The sequence below is a fragment of the Vombatus ursinus genome, unplaced genomic scaffold, assembly GCF_900497805.2.
Source record: "Vombatus ursinus unplaced genomic scaffold, bare-nosed wombat genome assembly UNPS02014864.1, whole genome shotgun sequence".
In the NCBI taxonomy this organism is placed as follows: Eukaryota; Metazoa; Chordata; class Mammalia; order Diprotodontia; family Vombatidae; genus Vombatus; species Vombatus ursinus.
In genome coordinates, this window is record NW_020954642.1 from 13,940,790 (window position 1) to 13,962,279 (window position 21,490).

Here is a 21,490-nt window from a genome sequence, read left to right on the forward strand (position 1 = left end):
TTGTTCTTGTTTTGTTTCTTAATCGATGACTTAGATTCAAGTAGAAATTTCATGTTTATCAAAGTTGTGTGCGCTATTCTTCCATAGGTAGCACATTCCAATTCAGATTCCAAAAAGAATCTTGATCAAGTAGAATATTGAACCAATTTTTGTTGTTGTTGTTGTATTATCTTTCATTTTTAAAGATGACCATTGACATCACAGGTAATGTATTGACTCTTTTGTGAATTTGATTACAATTTAATCAAGGCAAAGGTAAAGTCCCTCAGTTGGATTAAAATAAAATAAATTTCAAATTACAACAATGACAGAGGAATGACAAACTAGTTCATTTGAAAAATCTCTGACAGTTGAATATTCTCGTAAACATGGTTGCCAGTGTGATGTAACAGTTTTGATAACTAAAGTTATCTGAGGATGGTTCAGCATCTAGAAAAAGGGAGGTAATAGCACCAAGGCCTACCTCATGGTCAGCCCATATCTTGAGTATCATGATCTATTCTGGGCAAGGCATTAGATGAAGGGCACTGATAAACTGGAAAGCGTCCAGAGCAGGGTGACTAGGATAGTGAAGGCCTTGAGAGATAAAAGGATCTGTTAAAGAAGCCAGAAAAGGGAATGAGGAAGCAATGGAAGGGTTAGACAATTGATAGTTGTCCTCAGGTATTTTAATACCTAGTATGGGAAATGAGGAGTAACTTTATTCATCTTAATCCCTGAAGCAAATATTGTAGCCTATGGGAACTTTTGGAAAGGGAGATTTTACCTAGGGAGGATGGAAAAAACAAACAAACAAACAAAAACAACTGTTAATAAGCATAATCCAAATGTGGAATAGATTGACTCAGAAAATAGTGTCATTACGCTAATCCTAAGGCCTTGGGTAAATAGTGAATGATCACTTGGTGATATTATAGAAGAGATTTTCATACTGGGTTGAACTAGGTAGACTTGGCGATCCTTTCCTACTTAGAGATTCTGTGACACTTAGGCTTTCTGCAGGTGTTTATAGAGTAAGTCATTTTGAGTGCCCTACTCTGGGTCATTAATGCTATCACAAAGATGTGAAGAGGGATTTATTATGGACATTTCCAATCCAATGGAAATATATTTGTAAGGAGTACTAGCAATTATTTATTTTCTGGAGCAAGTCCTAAGAAGTGAATTATGGGAGAAATAGTAAGATTGTCTTATTAGAGACTTTAATTACTGCTCAAGGTTAATAAACATTTTGGTGAAGTGTTGAAAGCAATTTAGAGCCAATATATGGTTTTACTCTGATATAGGATTCCCCCCTGAAAATTTGGGTAATGAGAACTTTGCTGAGAACTACCCACAAATGAAGGTCTTGTAGGGATATAAGCACAGCAGGCTTACTACTATATATCAGGGTTCAAAAGGATGGAGGAACAATGAGCTCACCAAATTATTTTGAATGCTTTGTGAATGCTCAAGATTGATTAGATATGTGGTTACTGGAAGAGTCACCATTTTGTTTTGACCTGTAACTCAGAGAACAGTCTCTTCATTCCAGAGCATGTTTTGGAAACCCCAGATTTTATCTACTGTATGTCATTCCTCCAATGATGTAACTTTTAATTCTTCCATGCCTTAGTAACCTGTCTAAATGAATTGTTGAAGGCTAAAACATTTATACCTTGGTGGTCAACTCTTTTTAGTGCTGAATTTTTCCAAACTTAGATAACTGATCTTCAGAAAGGAAAGGTAATAACACCCCTTCATGGGCGCATACTTGAAGTGTTCCCATGTTGCTAAAACCTTCAAATGTTTGATCTCTGCTTTATAAAAAATTGCTTTGCAAACCCATGGTCATCTTCAAGGCACAATGAGGCACTGAGGGCATACACAGTTACATAAATATGTGTAGTTTATATATATATATATATATATATACACATATATAGTTATATATAATTATATATGGTTATATATAAAGTTATCCTTTTTATATCAATTTCCTTAAGAAGAGAAACAGAGGAATACTTCACACAAACAACCTCTTCCTAAAATTCTTGAGATATAGGAGAAGTAGATGATTTTATGTTCAGTTGTTTGTCCTCATGGTGGAATTACAAGTCAGTAGTTGAAATGTACAAGTGGGATATTCTCACAGTAAGTTGTAAATAGGCTTAGGACAACATTATACCAATTCTTGTTCAGTTCATATTAAAGCTCTATGACTGAAAGGTCCGTGAAGGGTAAAACTGAAAGATTTTAGAGTTTCAGAGTAAATATTTAGCTGATGCTAAATGTATCTGTATCATTCACAGGAAGAATAGAATGCTTAAGAGACTCAAGCTACCTTCTTGATTAAATATTATTATCATTATTATTATTCCCTTGAATTAAAAGGTGGGAGATTGAGGTTTCATGGCTACCTAGTTGTGTGACCTTAAGCTAACTATTCAAACTCCTTGATTTCAGTTTCCCCAGACATACAATGAAGGGATTATATTATATGACCTCTCTAGTCTCCTCTGAAAAGCACTATAAATTTATAATTCTATTCCTATTAATGCAGTTCCTGGATCAGCACTATCTATTGTACTACCGTTAACATCTAACAAAACCCCAGATGTTTCACACCTGTTGCAGTGAATTATTAGCTTATTACAAACGTTTAATTGATGACAGTTTTTAAAAATAGTGCTGTTTGCTGTTTCCAAGTCACATAAGTGGAGACCTAGGCTCCATTCCATAAATGTTAAGTGTCAACTTTCCCCAAAAGACCCTTGAGTAAAGGATTTTTTTTTTTACTTTAACACAGCTCTTCTATAAGAAAAATGTAATTTTCCTGTAAGCATTCTATCACACCCCTCTGCTTGTCTAAATAGTTGGCCTATAGCAAAGGAGAAATAAGATTGTCTTTTTGTACACTTATTTAGAGATCAGCTTCTTGAGGCACCATTTTATCATCACTTTGTTGCATTGCTGTCTCATTCCAGAAAAAAAAAAAAGGACTGACGACTGATAGTAAAAGCATAATTGACAGTCAATTCAAATTATGTTGGAATGGATTTGAAATCACTGCACTCAACTGATAACAGCTAGTCCTATAGTTCAATAATTTCTTTTTTTTTAAATGAGTACAGTGATTTCAAACCTGTTATGGAAATAATGCATCCAGAGTACCCAGAATGGGGTTTATTTCATATGCACTGGGATAAGGACTGGACCTGTGTTTCCATTCATATAAGGACCTCCAGGATGAGGATACTCTTTCCACTTAAGCAAGTTGGCCTGTTCCTTTCAATGTATAGTATTAAAGAGTTGCTTAGTTCACTGAGAGGTTAAGAAATGTGACTGCTGCTTCCCCCCAAAATAAAACAACAAAAAATTATTTGACAAAGGCAAGACTTGAAAACAAGTTTTGCTGGCTTTATGAGTGGTTATCTATCCTCTATGCTATGCCATTTAGAAGGGTACAAGTAGAAGCATGAAATAATCCAATCGTTGAAGAAATTTGGAGGATATTAGTATAGTCAGCAATTCATTAGGAAAAATCCTGAAAAGATTCTTGAAAACATATCAACTATAAAAGCAGAACCTCCTCTAAAGGTCTCTGATACAACCCCCTGGTGTGAAAGTAACTATTGGTTCTTAAATGCCAGCAAAGGACAAGTTAAAATGAGTACTCCAACCTGGAAAGGCTTCAAGTCTAGGCTGAGTGATGAACTCTGTCTAACAATGGACAAGGAAGCTAAGGAGAAAGGATACATTGCCAGACAGCCATCCATCAATCAATCGATTAATCAACAAACATTTATTAAGTACTTACTATGTTCCAGGCACTGTGCTTAGCACTGAGTCTACAAAAATAGTAAAAACAAACAAACAAACAAACAAAAAAACAGTCCTTGCTTGCCTTCAAGGAGCTTGTAATCTAATGGGGGAGGCAAGATGCAAACAAATATATATATATATAAAGTAAACTACATACAGGATCAACAGGAAATAATTAACAGAGAGAAAGAACTGCAACTGAGAAATTGGAGAAGGCTTCTTACATAAAGCTGTGTTTTTATTGGGACTTAAAGGGATACAGGGGTAGCAAGGTGGCACAGTGGATAGAATCCAGGGCCTAGAGTCAGAAAGACTGATCTTCTGAGTTCAAATCTGGCCTCAGATGCTTACTATCTGTGTCACCCAGGACAAATCACTTAATCCTGTTTCCTTCAGTTCCCCATCTATAAAATGAGCTAGATAAGGGAATGGCAAACCATTCCAATATCTTTGCCAAGAAAATCTCAAATGGAGTCACAAAGAGCTGGACATGACTGAAATAATTTAGTTCAACAACAAAGGAATACAGGGAGCTCAGTGGTCAAAGCAGAGGAGGGAAAAAATTCTGGGGCTGAAGGACAGCGAGATAAAATACCTCGAGCCAAGAGATTTAGTGTCTTGTTCATAGAACAGTCAGAAGGTCGCTGTTACTAAATTCAAGAATATGTAGTAGAGAGTAAGGTATAAGAATACTGGAAAAGTAGGAGGGAGCTAAGTTATGAAGGATTTATAAATTATAAAGACCATAATTAAAGACATGAATGGATTGTAGTCTAGGGTGGCAAAAGGAAGGTTCACACTGGAAATCACAGAACTTTTAAAGTACTGGAATGGAGAGGCAGCATAATAAATTGAAAAATGTGCTATGCTTAGTGAGATTTTAGTTCAAGTCTCATAATTCAGTATTTTAATGGCTCTGTGATGTCAATGATCAATCAATCATAAGGACTTATGTTACAAGCAGGTAGTAGACCAAATTAAACTGTCCCAGATATGACTTGGATGCATGCAGCATGTGGTCAGTCCATCTGTTATCCTTCATTGCGCTACATGACCTGCCCACTTTCCTTTCCAAGCACGAATGTCTTGGATGATATATTTCATGTGGCATTTTTGCTGATTCATTGTCAGTAATATGCTGAAGCTTAGTTATTCCCCCCATTTGTCTCCCCATTGTCTTCTTAGTGACTCACTATTACAATTCCTCAGAAATTGTGGAGATGTATGGTTCACAGCCATGTTTCATAGGTAAAATGATATTCATGCTAAAAAGATACATATGTATTTGTTTCTGGTTTCAATATGCAGTTGTTTGAAAATATTGTACTATTTTCTAAATGCAAATTGTCTGTCTTCTTCCTCCTATTTAGTTCTGGTCTTGCTTTATTATCCATTCATCTTCAGTGTTCCTCCAAGGTGTCTACCTGTAACCCTACTCTCACCTCTGGCTCCAAGAATGTGTAGCATACACAGTGTCCACACCCTGACAAAACTATTGTGGCAGACAGGCTAAACCAAATTGAGGGTAACCAACAGGCCTCAAATCTATCGGTGAGTTAGGGGGATGTCTACCCCAAGCATGTGAAGACTTCTCCTGGTGGAATGGGTAAATAAGAACAATTTATTCCAATGGCCATGAAGACAGCTGAAACAGTTAGCAGATGAGAAAACCGCACCAGAGCATTCTGTTGACTCTCCACTCTAGAGCTGAAGTTGATACCTCCAAAGTGGGACAGGGAAAGGTAATGAAGGATTACAATCAAGGAAATCACTAGGGAGCCACTTCTGGCGTGGTAGTCATCAGGCAAAAGTAAAAATAGGAAGTATACACTGTTCTTGAGAGAGGCTACTCCTGAAAATTAGAGGATCTTTATTCAGTCTTTTGACTGGGATTCCCAGATTCATCAACATTTGCTATATTAAATGCAGTGAGAGTCAATCAGGCAAGAGGATAGAGAATGGATAGGATATAGACAAATTATCACATGAAGAAAGACTAGGATAAAAACTAGACAAACAAACAAACCAAAACCTTTTGTAAATTGTAACAAACATAAAATTGACCACATTCAGATTACCTTCATTTTGACAGTAGTTTTATGTTCTTAGGTCCCTACTAGGAAGGAAAATTTCATTTCACATCACAAAATTGGCTATTTCCTTGTATTATATAATCATTGCACTTTAAAAATTTTAAATCAGAAGAAACCTTAAAAGCTAGGATGTTAGAACTGATGATCATTGAAAATCAAATGTTAGAAATGAAAGGCACCTTAGAACACAGGACATGAGAATTTAAAGAGATGCTAAGGTATGAGAATTGGGCAAATAACATGCATTCTCTGAGTCTTGATATATTATCTATAAGAAAAAAGTGAGTGGGTGAGGGACTATGAAGAATATAGTAAAACCTAGATTTGAGTGAATAACTTCTAACTCCTCAAGTCTAATGATGCTTCCTTTACTCCACGCTGCCTCTCCAAGACAAAGCAGCCATTCTTTTTTTATATATATAATATTTTCCCCCAATTACATATCAAGACAATTTTTAGCACTCATTTTTATAAGATTTGGAGTTCCAAATTTTTAAATTCTAGGCAATTTGATGTAGGTTGTACATATGCTATCATATGAAACATATTTCCATATTAGTTACAGTTGTGAAAGAAGAAATAGATCAAAAGAAAAAAAAACATGAAAAAGAATAAAGTAAGTGAAAAACGTATACTTCAATCTGCATTCAGATTCTGTCAGGTTTTTTGTTTGTTTGTTTGTTTGTTTTAATCTGGGTGTGGATTGCATTTTCCTTCATGAGTCTTTTGTACTTGTCTTGGATCATTGTGTTACTCAGAAGAGCCAAGTATATCATAGTTGATCATCACTCAGTGTTGCTGATACTGTGTACAATGTTTTCCTGGTTCTTCTCATTTCACTTTTCATCAGTTCATACAAGTCTTTCCAGATTTTTTTGAAATCTGCCTGTTCATCATTTCTTATTACACAATAGTTTTCCATTAATTCATATACCACACAGATTGTTCATCCATTCCTCAATTGATGGGCATCCCCTCAATTTCCAATTCTTTGCCACCACTAAAAAGTGTGCTATAAATGTGTTTGCCCATGTAGGTGCTTTTCCCTTTTTATGATATCTTTGGGATACAGACCTAGTAGTGGTATTGCTGGATCAAAGGATATCTACAGTTTTATAGCCCTTTGGGTATGGTTCCAAATTGTTCTCCAGAATGGTTGGATCAGTTAACAACTCCACCAACCGTGTATTAGTGTTCCAATTTTCCCACATCCTCTTCAACATTTATCATTTTCCTTTTTTGTCACATTAGCCAATCTGATAGGTATGAGGTAGTATCTCAGAGTTGGGCAAATTTGCTTTGGTTTAATCAAAAGTGATTTATAGCATTTTTTCATATGCCTATAGATAGCTTTGATTTCTTCATTTGAAAACTGCCCTTTCCTATCCTTTGACCATTTATCAGTTAGGGAATGGCTTTGATTCCTGTAAATTCAACTCAGTTCACTATATATTTCAGAAATGAGGCCTTTATCAGAGACACTTGCTGTAAAAATTGCTTCCCATCTTTCCGTTTTCCTTTTAATCTTGGTTGCATTGATTTTCTTTTTGCAAAAAGTTTTAATTTAATATAATCAAAATTATCTATTTTATGTTTTATTATGCTCTCTATCTTTTGCTTAGTCATGAATCTGTAATTCACTTAATTTGTTCTTTAAGAATTTGGATGCTATACCACTTGGTGCATATATGTTTAGTATTGATATTACTTCATTGTCTATGGTATCTTTTAGCAAGATGTAGTTTCCTTCCTTGTCTCTTTTAATTAGGTCTATTTTTGCTTTTGCTTTATCTGAGATCAGAATTGCCACTCCTGTTTTCTTTTTTTTTTACTTCAGCTGAAGCACACTAGATTCTGATCTGGTCCCCTACCTTTCCTCTGTGTGTCTACTTCAAGTGTGTTTCTCATAAACAACATATTGTAGAATTCTGGTTTTTGATCTGCTCTGCTATCCACTTCTGTTTTATGGGAGAGTTCATCCCATTCACATTCACAGTTATGATTACTAACTGTGTATTTCCCTCTATCCTATTTTTCTCCTGCTTGTCTTCTCTCTTCGTTTACCCTTTCCCTCCTCAACAGTGTTTTGTTTCTGTCTACTGCCTCCCCCAGTCTGCCCTCTCTTCTGTCAGTCCCTTCCCCCTTTTACTTAATCTCCTCCCCTTTTACTTTCCTGTTGGGTAAGATAGATTTCTATATTAAACTGATTATGTATATTATTCCATCTTTGAGCCAATACTGATGAGAATAGGGTTCAAGTGATGCCCATCACCCACCTTCCCATCTTTCCCTCCACTATAATATGTTTTTTTGCACCTATTCATGTGAAAAAAATTACCTCATTTTACCCCATATCTTCCTTCCTTCTGCATCCAGTGTACTACTTTTTCTCATCCTTTATTTTTTATGTCATTTCCTCCAGTTCACCTTATACTTATACCCTCTGTCTATGTATATTCCTTCTAGTTGTATTATTAGTGGTGCAATTTTCAAGAACTACAAGTATTGTCCTCCCATGTAGAGATATAAACAGTTCAGCTTCATTGAATTCCTTCTATTTTCTTTGCCCTTTTTAGTCTTCTCTTCTCTTTAATACAGGAAATCAATTATTTTGTTCAATTCTGGTCTTGTCCTTATGAAAACTTGACATCCTTTTATTTCATTGAATGACTATTTTTTCCCTGAAATATTATTCTTAATTTCACCAGGCAGGTGATTATTGGTTGTAGTCATGCCTTTTTACCTTCTGTAATATAATGTTCCATGACCTTTGATCCTTTAATGTTGCAGCTGCTAAATCCTGTGTAATCCTGACAGTGGCTCCCTGATGTTTGAATTGTTTCTTTCTGGCCACTTGCAGTATTTTTTCATTGACCTGATACTTCTGTAATTTGACTATAATGTCAAATTTTGGAATATCTTTCCTGAGGTAATCAGTGGATTCTTTTTTAACCTCTGGTTCCAGGATATCAGGATATTGATCTCCAATATTAAAGAGAAGAGAAGCCTAAAAAGGGAAAAGAAAATGGAAGGGATTCAATAGAGCTGAACTGTTTACATCACTGAATGGGAAGACATTCCTTCATAATTTTTTGAAAGATGCCGTCCAGGTCCTCCTTTTGATTATGGCTTTCAGATAGGCCAATTATTCTGACATTATCTCTCCTGGATAATTTTCTAGGTCAGTTGCTTTTGCAATGAGTATTTTACATTTTATTCTATTTTTTCATTATTTTGAATTTTTTGGATTCTTGATTTCTCATAGAGGCCTTACCTTGCATTTGCCCAATTCAAACTTTTGAAGAGTTGTTCTCCTCAGTTAGCTTTTGTACTTCATTGTCCATTTGGCCAATTCTACTTTTTAAGTGAATGTTTTATTTTTCCAAGCTGTTGATTTTTTTTTCATAATTATCTTGCTTTTCCTCTCATTTATTTTCCCAATTTTCTTCTACCTCTCTTATATGATTTTTGAGCTCCTTTTTTGAGCTCTTACAGGAGTTATTTCTGGACTTGAGACCACTTTCCATTTTTCTTAGGGGTTTTGCCAATAGGTGTTTCAAAATTGTTGTCCTCTTCTGAGTTTGTGTCTTGATCTTCCCTGTCACCATAATACCTTTCTTTGGTCAGATTCTTTGTTGTTGTTTTTGTTTGTTCATCTTTTTTGGCCTTTTTCCTTTCTTCTAAAATTGAGCTCTGCTCCTAGGGTGGAAGGGGCACTGTCTCAGACTTTTTGTGCCAGGAGCTGTAGGACATGACTGTTTACCTGGTGCTGCACTGATGTTGCTCTGAGACACATGGGGGACCCTCATGTCTGATGCTGCACTGAGGGAGTGGGAGGGAGCTTGTTAGCACTGCTGGAGGTCATAGGAGTCTGGCAGCTTACCTGGTGCTTAACCAGATTCCTAGTGCTGGTATCTGGCATGTTCTGAGGTCACTGGGATGTTTCTGTGTTTCCCCAGCTCTGCACTGAAGCATGTGGTGGTCTGGCCTCTGGAGGTTGCCTGTTTGCCCAGGGCTATGCTGAAGCTCATGGGTTTTCCAAACTGGAATCTGTCCATTGCCCTGGCTTTGCTCAGGCACATGGGTGGTCCTGGTGTTGGTGTTTGCCTGCTCCACTGCAATGGGGATCAGGATCTACTGCTGGTTTGCTGAAGTGAGGCTTACTGCTGGCTTGCCGAGATGCTTCTTGTCCTGAACTGCATTCTCCTTTTATCTGAGCAAGACAGACTTTTCTTGTGAATCTTCCATGTTTCTTGGACTAAAATATTGTTTCAGCATGTCTTTTTGACATTTCCAATGTTCCAGGATGTGGTTGGGGGCACTATTTTATTGTTGTTTGGAGATGAATATGGGAGACGTATGGTACTTTACTATTTACACTGCTGTCTTGCGTCCCAGAACCCCAAGGATCTATTCTTAAATCAATAGATTTCAGCTTCACAAATCTATATTAAGCAATAACAAAAACAAAACTACCCTGGGTTGTAGGCATTCCATAATTCATTATCCATCCATAATCATAGCTCATGAGCACTTACCAACATGGTCATTTTTCTTTTTTCTTTTTTTTAGGCAATTAGGGCTAAGTGACTTGCCCAGGGTCACACAGCTGGTAAATGTCAAGTATTTGGTCCAAGGCCAAATTTGAACTCAGGTCCTCCTGACTTCAGGGCCAGTACTCTATCCACTGTGCCACCTAGCTGCCCCCCATGGTCATTTTTCTAATCTGCTTTATGACACAGTTGAAAATAAAACATTCATTCAAATCATTTCACAAATAAAAGTGACAAGAAAAGATCAACCCAGGAACATATAGAATAATCTTCCCCGTGGGTTACCATACAATCAGTAAGGAAATGGACACATTTAGACAGCATATGTAGTAAGGGAAAATATGTGAAGGACACATGCCAAAGAGTACTTATGGAAGTCATACAAGTCAGCAATTCACATAGCCAAAGGGTCCATGTGGAGGGAACCCACATGCCCATGTTATACATGCTACCTATTCTGGTGCCATCATTGTCAGTTTACTCCCTCCTACAATTTTCTAAACTTTATTATCATTTTAGGACCATGTCCTTGGATCTCTGCTCCCAACTAATAAGGTGCAGTGGTTAAAAAGCCTGTTCTTGAAAACGGCAGGCTGATGCTCTTAGAGAGGATTAGCTGTGAACTAATACCTAGTTAGAAAGTCAATGAAAATTAGAAATATATGCTCAGGCCAAGATTAGTTCCATTCTTTTAACTTCCATTTGTTTAGTCTTGATTGAGAACTATATTACAAGTCAATTGCTTGAGCATGAATAGAAAATTCCATATAACTCACATTTAACCCATTTGAAAACTTGTATACCCAAAAGCTATCTTAGGGACTCTCTTCACCTAGGGAGTAGCCTCAATAACAAGAGGGAATACATGGAAAGGAATGACAATACCTACATATCTACCGAAATCTTCTTTGATTGGCATCAAATTGAGGTAATTTATGCAAAACACTTCTCAAACCTTAAATGTGAGCTGTTCTTGACATGCAAATGAATTTTGGGCAAAACAAAAGGCCAGGTGAAGCACCTGGGCCACATTCTTTTCTTTATTGTTCATATCTGCCAACAAAAATGCTAATTATCTTTCATTTACTTTACCCTACCACAGAAGTAATGCCTCTGTAGGCAAGGTTATCAAAGGAGGGATATAGCATTAATAACCCCAGAGAATCTGCAAAGGTTTTAGGGGGAATTGGTATCTGAACTGACACTTGAAAGGAGTTTAGGAATATAAGAGGGAGAAAGAAAGGAAACAATCCTTTCCAGTCATGAGGGACTGACCACACAGACATGGGAAATGGAGTGCTGGGACGGGGAAAATGCTACGAGGCCAGATTGGCTGTAGTATGGAGGGTACTTAATAGAGTATAATGAAACACCTAAAAGGCAAAGTTGGGATCAGATTTTGCAGAGCTTTAAATGTCAGGTAAGGAATTTGTATTTTATCCTCAAGTTAGTAGTGAAACACTGTATATTTTGGAGTAGGAGAGTGATGTTGTCAGATGTGTATTCAGAAGAATATTTTGGAAGCTGTGTGAAAAATTGTTTTGTGAGTGAGCAGCTAGTTGTAGAGAGACCAATAAGAATATTATTGTAATTGACCAGAAAAGGGTGATGGGTTAGTAGATAACAGAGGGGTAAAGTGATTGTTAAGTCCCACCAAGAATAAAGGATAAGCTTAAGAGGAGTCAGACAGAAGGAGAAATGGAAGAACTATCAGTCATTATCTGAGATGGAGAATGTCAGAGTTCAAAATTATGGAAGATAAGTTATGGATATTGATGAGATCAAAAGTATAAACTGTCATTGTGGATGGAGTAAAGGTTTAGATAAGTAGAATTGAGAACGGTGATGACACTAAATGCCAGCATGTTTTAGAGGCCATTAAGGTGTACCTTGAAGTTCCCACATTTGAGATCAGAGGTTTATGGGGGCAAAAGTTGTCTACCAGCTACTGGACTCCATGGAAGGAATGATATCAACCTGGTGTTTGCTAGATGACTGCAATAAGAATATGAGTAGGATGATATGGAAAGATGGATTGAACCTAAACACAGAGGTTATTAAGTGATGGCAACAAAGGCAGGATCTAGAAGTGGTAGTAATGTGAAAAAAGTATGCCTGATCTTGTTGGCTCAGCATGATAAGGAGAATGGGAGGAGAACAAGAGCTGGAGAGGATAACTAGGAATGTGATATCTTCCAGAGTGAATTAAATTTTGGAGGATAACAAAAGGATTGGAAGAATGTGAGAATTCATCTAGAATAAAAGGGAAATTGGGGTGTGTGTAAATTAGAAATTTAAATGATAATTCTTGTTTCTCCAAAAACAATGTATTACTATCTTTTGTTTTTTGTGTCACCCTCATTTTGCACCTTCTTCTGAAAGATGCACCCCTTAATCCCTTATAACAATGATAATCTTTTAAAAAGAGAATGGGGGAGGGGAAACAATTTTAGCAACCAACACATCAGTCAATTCTGACGAGACACTCAGTGTTCCACATCCACAGTCCCTAACTCTGTGAAGAAGGGAGAGAATAAAATTTTCATAAATTCAAAGGGAGTTTGTTAAAAAATACAGTATAAGTTAACTTTCTAATAATGGAAGAGCAGGGCAAAGGAGCATAAGGAAAGAGTGTGGCAGAACTAAATTAGGAGTTAAAATAAGGAAAAAGAAGTTTTCAAGTCAGAGGTTGGCAGCTCTGATTCTCAGGTGTAAGGGGAAATGATAGTTTGCTAGTCAAATAATTAGATGGAGTGCTAAATGACTATTAGCCTCCCCTCCTTCCCTAGGGTCCTTTGATCTCAGAAGGAAGAACCAATTTGTTTGGTTTCCAAACATCCAGGAGTAGTGGTTGGAAGAAGCAAAGAGATTGGGCCATGGAAATATAAAGTACATAGTGATTGTGTTCCCAGTTACATGACTGAACTCGTACTCTGAGTAAGTTTCTTTGCCTTATCTTGCACGTCCATGATTAGTACCAATGTCTGAGAACACGGAAAGGGTCTAGGTTAGAGACTTGGTAGTAATTTTTGGACTGGTATATTCTCAAAATGTTGACACAGGAAAGAGTAATATTCAACAAATGAACAAGCATTTCTTAATCACCTACTATGTACCAGGCACTGTGCTAAATGCTTTACAAATAGTATCTTTTTTTACCCTCACAACAACACGGGGAACTAAGTGCTATCATTATCTCCATTTTGCAGTTGAGAAGGCTTAGGTTAAATTATTTGCCCAGGGTTAGAGAGATTTTAGGTGTATGGGGCTGGACATGAAGCTCAGGTTTTTTTGAATCCATGTCCAACAGTATATCCACAGTACTAATTATCTGCCTCTGTAATAGTTCAGAGTGAGTATAACTTCCACCCATGGTAAAAGGATTTGGGTCAAGGAGGGTTCCAGCTGTGAGAGATACCAGGGATAATGTACCCACCCTCACCAACAGAATGATGGAGCTAATGTTGTAAGGCATAAAGAACCAGGCCTGTGATGAGCAAGCTTGTAAAATAAGGAAGTTGGATGGGATCTTTAGAATTCTTTCCAGCACTAAATGTCTTTGATTCTATTGTTTTAAATGAATCTGAGACTATATGACATTAATCACAAAACTTCCTGACCTTGGCTAGTACAACATATATCTACCTAATCTGCTGTTCCTTTGGCTCAATGCCTCTTTGGCAAGACACAAAAACAAATTGTCCTTTTTAGCTGTTAAGTGTCCTCTCTTGAGGGCTCCCTTAGTGGCTCATGTATTTCTTCCTGTTAAAACAAATATATAAACACAAAAATAAATGACCCTGCTAACTCATGATTGCCCTCTCCTGGGGTTCTTTCATTGTGTAATCTGTTTAGTTGTGTTTTTTTTAAAGTTCTAAGAATGGACACAAATTGGTCGCATTGTCCAGGGTATGCCAGGTACAGGGTTAAGGAGAAAGCTTTACAGTGATTAAGAGAACAACATCCATAAATAAAACTGAAATGACTGACACATTTATAGCATAATTTTTGTTGTTTCTTTTCTCTTGGCTTTTTATCCTGCAAGATCTCTCATCTATATGTTCTTTATTATTATTTCTTTGAAGGAATTTGCTGCCCTTCAGAAAATTCATTAGGAAACTTTGAAAGAGAAAGCCTTCTCAGCTCCTATGCACTGTGAAATACATCTAAAATAGAGAGTGCTTAATTACAACTAATCTTCATGTGTTTGGCAAAAATACAGGTCAGGCATGAGGTTACAGGAACATTGGGCCTTTAGGATACAATTTGCCCATAGGAATCCTTGTGGTATAAAATTCTTACCACAGTTACTGTCTTTTAGGTCTACCATATCTCTGCTTTGTCCTGCCTCTTTCTGTTTGGGCATGGGTTCAGTTTCTATGAAAGAAGATATCTGGACCAAATATTTTCTAAGATCCCTTCCTGCTGTTAGATTCTTTAAGGTTTTTTTTTTCCCTTTTATAACCTTTCACCTCAGAGAAAGAAAGAGAATGGAACAATTAGTAAGGACCTGGACTTACAGTCAGAAGACTGCAAGTCTGAGTTTCACTGCTTGGTGATTTGGTGGCTTTGGACAAACCACTCAATACTCAGAGTATTATGTAATACTCAGATTACTCATCAGTAACACGGGAATAGGAATGCTGTACCATTTACTTCCACAATTTTTTTTGAGGGGGGTCAGAATTAGATGAAATGGTGACGTCATCACATTTGCTTCTCCTTGGTCTTCCTTTTCAGTGGTAGAAAAGGAAGATGCAAAGGATGGAGGAGGAATATTGACTGAATATCAGATCCTAAATCATTCTCTCCCACTTCACATATTCAAGATTTCAGCAAAATGGGACTACCAACTGTCAACCTGATATTTTCAGGCTCCATGCCACAGAGTAGGTTATGTCTTTGGACAGGACTCTGCTCCATCCGTTAAATTCCTTCATTCAATGACCAGCTCAGGTGGAAGCCTCCATGGATCACAACTGAAAATGATCTCTTTGTGTTTAAATTTTCCTTAATGATTTTTTTCTATGTACTTTTCACCCACAAAGAATATACAACAAGCTCTAGAAGGTCTGAAACTTTATCATTTCTGTCTTATATCACCTTCAATGAGTACAGTGAGCTGAACACAGAATCCTTTTTTAATGAATTCCTTTCCAATGTATCTTGGCTTTGCCCCATCCTGCTCCGTGTTATATTATATTTAATTGTGTTTATATTAAACCGACCAAACTGACCTAAAAGACACATGAAAACACATACATTAGATTAGAAAATCTTTGAGAGGAGAGACTGTGCTGTTCATTATTGTGTGTATGCTTGTGTGTGTGTGGGCACTAAACAGTTAGGATATGGTCTTTAACATAACACTTAATTGGTGCTGAACTAAATGGAGGCTTTAACTTTAATGTTGGATCAGGCCTGTGATTTCATACGTATAGGGAACTCCAAGTGAAGGTGTCTGCTCTAGAGGAACAGATCAATGCTTGTTCCACAACATAGTCATAGAGAGCTGCATGGGACAGTGAGAGGTAGAGTAACATGCCTGAGGTACAATAGCCAGTAAAAAAATCAGAAATGGGACTTGAACCTATATCTTACTGACTCCCGGGTCGGGTGTCTTTCTATTATGCCATGTTTCCTCTTTATATTATGAGCAGACAAATTTGTTTATCAAATTCCTTCAGCAGACTAACACATTGCAAACAAGCAGTTACAATAAAGGCACCAGAAGATGTTATTTCCCCCATACAAATAAAAGATTTAAGGCATAAAATCTTAGCTCATGTCTGGCAACTTGGACTTTGATTTAATTTCCCTTCTCTTCTTAAGCTCATTAAATATGATCTCATTACTTTGTGGTCACAAAAAGCCTCATTACTACTCACTTTTAATCTATGTACAATGAGCATTTGTATTCTGTGGGTGTTTAATCCAACCCACTGTCTTCCTCAAGTGAGACATACGTGGCCAGAATCTCTTTCGAACCAAGCACTATTGACTTTCCCCCTTGTAGAAAAACAAATCAACAAACAAAAGCAAATTTATAAATGATTCCTTCTCTGTGTTTGAATGTTTATGGGTAAGAGATATTGCTCTTCTATGTTTGGGGAACTCAGATGCCATCAATAAATATTTAACTACTTTACAGATTCTATTCCTCTACTAATTGACCCTCTGACTTGTAATAATTTGTGATGGGTGCTATTGTCACCAAAATGAGTGAGTCAATTGGATATGTTCGAATTGACTTCTGGGAGGAATTATCTTTACTGATTCTCTCATCTCCTATTCCTGAACCACCATAAAGCAAAGAGGCAGAGATATAGATCAGAGATAGCAAACGACCTAACAAGTACAGATCTTGAATACTGTTTCAGTGCCTGAGTTTTGGTTTGCATGGTGTAGGAGATAGAGAAAAGGTCAGGCAGTTAGGGGTTCTAATCCTGGCTCTTCCACTTGACTGTAGCCCAATCATTTCTCTTCTCTAAAATTAGATTCCCTCAAGCGATTCTTAATCTGTTTTGTGTCATGGACCCACTGAGCAACAATCTGGTGAAGCCTACAGATCCCTTCTCACTATATATATGTGTGTGTGTGTGTGTGTATATATATATATAAATATATATATAAATATATAAAAATATATAGAATATATATATATATATATATATATTGCACCACCTAACTGCTCAGTACAAATGACTACTTTCATTTTACATGTTAGTCAATAGAGAACCACGGAGAAGATATGTCTTGTCCAAGGCTACAAGACTAATTCAAAGCTGTAACTCAACTCAAGGTCCTGATTCCTAAGTCTGGGAGACTTTCCACTCTACTAAGCTCTCTTTGAGTCTAACCTATATTCTGTGTTCTAGAGACCTTCTAGGTTTTACAACATTGTAAATCCCCATGAATTCTAGAACTATGTTGTTTATCTTTTTTTTTCAATTTGTGCCCATATCTGCTTACTATATAGAGCATTTAGAGACTAATTCCATGGTCAAACTATTGCTTCCTGTTGATATACTAAACTTGAGTTAGATAATATCAAAGTGTTATAATGAAGTGTATGTTGGGGGTAGTGGCACTCTCTGTTGCTTTGCCCATGAGTATCCACATGAGTCTGTCTAGATGTGGCTCTCGAGGAGACAAGATCACGTAACACAGAAACATACGTCCATATTTAATACATATACACATGTACACATACCATAAATATATGTGTATAATATCTACATATATTCAAATACACATATAAATGTTCTCCTCCTCTCATCCTTCTCTAAGAAAGATTTTGATTCTTTCTGGGAGGAGAAAAAGGAGTTGAGGGCCAGATACTGACTATTCTGCTTTCCTTAAAGAGGTTTACAGAGCTAGAACTATATCTGCATGCTCACTTAAATGTTGTTTGTCTGGGGTAAATAATGTTTAGGTTCAAGTAGTATTCCTGATTCCTATTCCTTAATGCAGAAGGATTGTCCCAATTCATGAATCCAAGGTGTGATGTCCTTCACAACAGATGCCAGTTCCACAACAAACATATATAGTAAACAACATTTAGATAAACAGGAAAAAAAAACATTAATCAGAGAAAGCATACATAAGAGAATATATACAAGATGATACACAGAGTGAAGGATGAGGGAAATAACTTAGCTTCATAAAGAGCGAAGGCCTTAGACCACCTGTAAGGGAAAATTCTCCAGAATCTCTAGTGTAGTGAACTGGGAATAGGAACATGATGACGGCACTAGCTCCTCTACATGTTGGCTTCTTTTAAGAATCTTCAGTCTGAGGAGAGGTTGTAGGGAAAGGCTAAAACCCCTCTGTAGTCCTGTAAAATAATAATAATAATAATTGAATATTCATGTAGTCCTTACTGTGTGCCAAGCAGTATACTGAATGCTTTACAAATAATATCTCATTTGATACTAACAAAAACCTTTGAAGTTGGTAATTATTTATTATTATCCCCATTTTACAGATGAGGAAAGTAAGGCAGACAGAGGTTAAACAACTCATGCAGGGACACATAGCTAGTGACTGTCAGGGTGGTTTTAAACTCAGGTTTTTCTGATTCCCGGTCTGGCAGTCTATCCTCTGTACTGCTTAGCTGCCCTGATACAATGGTGATGATGGCAATAGCAATAATGATAATGATAATAATAATGACAACAACAATAAGAGGAGAAGCAGCAGCATAAGTAGTAATTAGCATTTGCACGTTAAAGTTTTCAAAACCTTTCATTTGACTCCCATAGCGACCCTGTGAAGTAGGTACAATTATGGGCTCAAGCATTTAGAGCTAAAAGGGACTTTGGAGATCATCAAGTCCATCCTTCTTATTTTAAAGATTATGAAATTGAGAAGCTACGTGACTTGTCAAGGGTCATACAGCTAGTAAGCGTTTGAGGTGAGATTTGAACCCAGGTTTTCTTGACTTCAAGGCTAGCATTCCCTTCACCATAGCATGTGTTCTCTACACTGTACCATGCAGCTCTACAGTATACCATGCTGCATTATTACCCCCACTTTATGGATGTTGAAACTGAATATAACCACTGAGATAAATATACCTCCGTGGAACAAATAATTCATTAGCAAATTTGTCTTCAGGATATCTGAATAAAATAAAATTCTTGCCAAGTTCTGTGTGCTGAATGCATTCAGGTATTAGTGTGGATGACCTCAGTGACCTCAGAGGTATTTTACAATACTGAGATATTTCTTAGGTCTTGGAAAATCTGTTTTCCTGCCTTCATGATGCAATTTCTGTCTTCAGTCACTATTGTCTTTTGCATAAAAGAATCCTCATCATTGGTAACCTCACTGACAGCTTCATTGAAAATCTTAAAAAGGAAAGTCTAGGTGAGACATTTTTTTTCTCCTTACAAAAAGGGCCTTGAGGGAAATCATAAGAGGAAATTATATTGCTATTAATTAGAACTTATTTTTACCAACCCAGAAATTGTGTGCAATTTCCACTGTTGTCACTCATTTCAGAATGGCAAAGATAAACAACAATTGACCAGGTTCTCATATTCTCTATTAGTCACTTGGAAAGCAGAATGCCAAGGTAGACGATTGTTAATTCTGAAGTTAATGCTTAAGAATGCAAAAAACACAAGGACCATATCAGTGTTTCTACACAAAGTCCTACTTGGATTTATCATCATGATATGGTAAGAATTTGGGGCTTTTAAAATCTGTTGCAACAGAGAACAAGATCTGAAAGTTTCTATCATGCTGGAAATAATTCATGTACTGTCCTAGTAAAGACCTATGTCTGTTTCCTGAGATATCCAGCATTAGTATTCCAAGACTCATTACCACTAGGATTGGCATTTCATGACAAGTTCTTTGATGATGGTAACCTATGAAATAACAAAAAACAAAAAATAAAACACGTACCCTGATCCTGTGCAAATCTCTACCAGTTCTGCAGAGTTAGAAAAGTGGGCAAAGGGATCCAAGGTTCGGCTTTATTAATCTTAATGTAAAATCTTATGCATAAAGAGTCCACAGAAGAGTCCATAGTGTATATTGTTGTTGTTGTTCAGTCATTCCACCATGTCTGACTCTTCATGACTCTGTGGATCATAGCGTGCAGATACTGTCCATGGGTTTTTCTTGGCAAAGATACTAGAGTGGTTTGCAATTCCCTTCTCCAGTAGATTAAGCAAACAGAGGTTAAACAACTTGCTCAGGGTCATACATGTAGTAAGTTTCTAAGGTCGGATTTGAATTCATGTTCTTCTGACTCCAGGTACAGTACTCTATCTTTTGAACCATATAGCTGCTCCACATACATGGATACATATGTGGAAACTTGTATGTGTAATTAAGTTTGTATATATAATATATTACCATATACATGTTATCTTTTGTCAAAGATTGTTTCTTTTCTTCCTTCCTTTCTTCCTTTTTTCTTTTACTCTTTCTTTCTTTTTTCTTTCTTTCTTCCTTCCTTTTTTCCTCCCTCTCTTTCTTTCCATTTATTCCTTTTGATAACTTTTATTTTGCTAAGCTGAAGGCCCCAGTTGTACAATCACTTATTTTTAACAGGTGAACATTATTAGAATAACACACCATCCCTATGTGGAATCAAACTTATTCTTGCAAAAATGCATTCCCTAATAGGAAGATTGCCAAGGCCTGATTTGGAGAGTATCTCACTGAAACAAAAAACTATTCAGAGATTTGCATGTGATTCTCACTAATGTGCAGTTTTAAGATAATAATCTGCCTAGATACTCAGAATACAGTGTTCTTCAGGATTCTAAGTCACTCAGAATAAAGTATTTAAGAACCTGTCATAGGACTCCAAACTCTCATTTGGTGATATCTATTTATGCCTGAAGTCTTCAGTCTACTGACTATTATAAATGAAAATTTTGATCTGCTTGATCAAGAGTCACCATTCTATCCTTCTTCCCACAGCTCTTGAGTATTTGGGGCATTGAGTAAGACTTGAATGGAGGTCGATAGTGGTCTTTCCTCTGCCCCAGACACCTTTTTAGAAAGTAAGAAATAATAAAGAGAGCTCTGACCTTCAAGACAAAAAAAAATAACAAAAAAACCCCTGAATTTATATCTAATTTTTCCACAAAACAGCTGTGTGAACTGGGACAAATAACCTTACTACAGAGAGAATGGTAGCGGTAGGGAAACTGAGTAGAATCCTGGATGGGTTGCTTCCTGCTTCCTGATGACCTGGGCTAGAAGTAGTGATGAATGGGGAGGGGATCATTTAAAGAATTATTTTTGGGGTAGGGGTTAGGTTCTGAGCCACTGGTCAAAAGGGATAATGGAAGTCAAGACCAAGAAAAGAGGTCAAGATAGGTGAAGATGAAAAGGCCACTAAACTACTTTGGGTCTTACCAGGTTCTTCCTATCTCTGAGTGTTACCATTCCATCACTTCTTAGAGACTCAGTTTCCTTACCTATGAAAAGGAGATCAGAATACTCATATATTCAAACTCATAAACTTCTTGTCTTAAATGACATCATGTATATAATGGAAATTTTAACTATAAA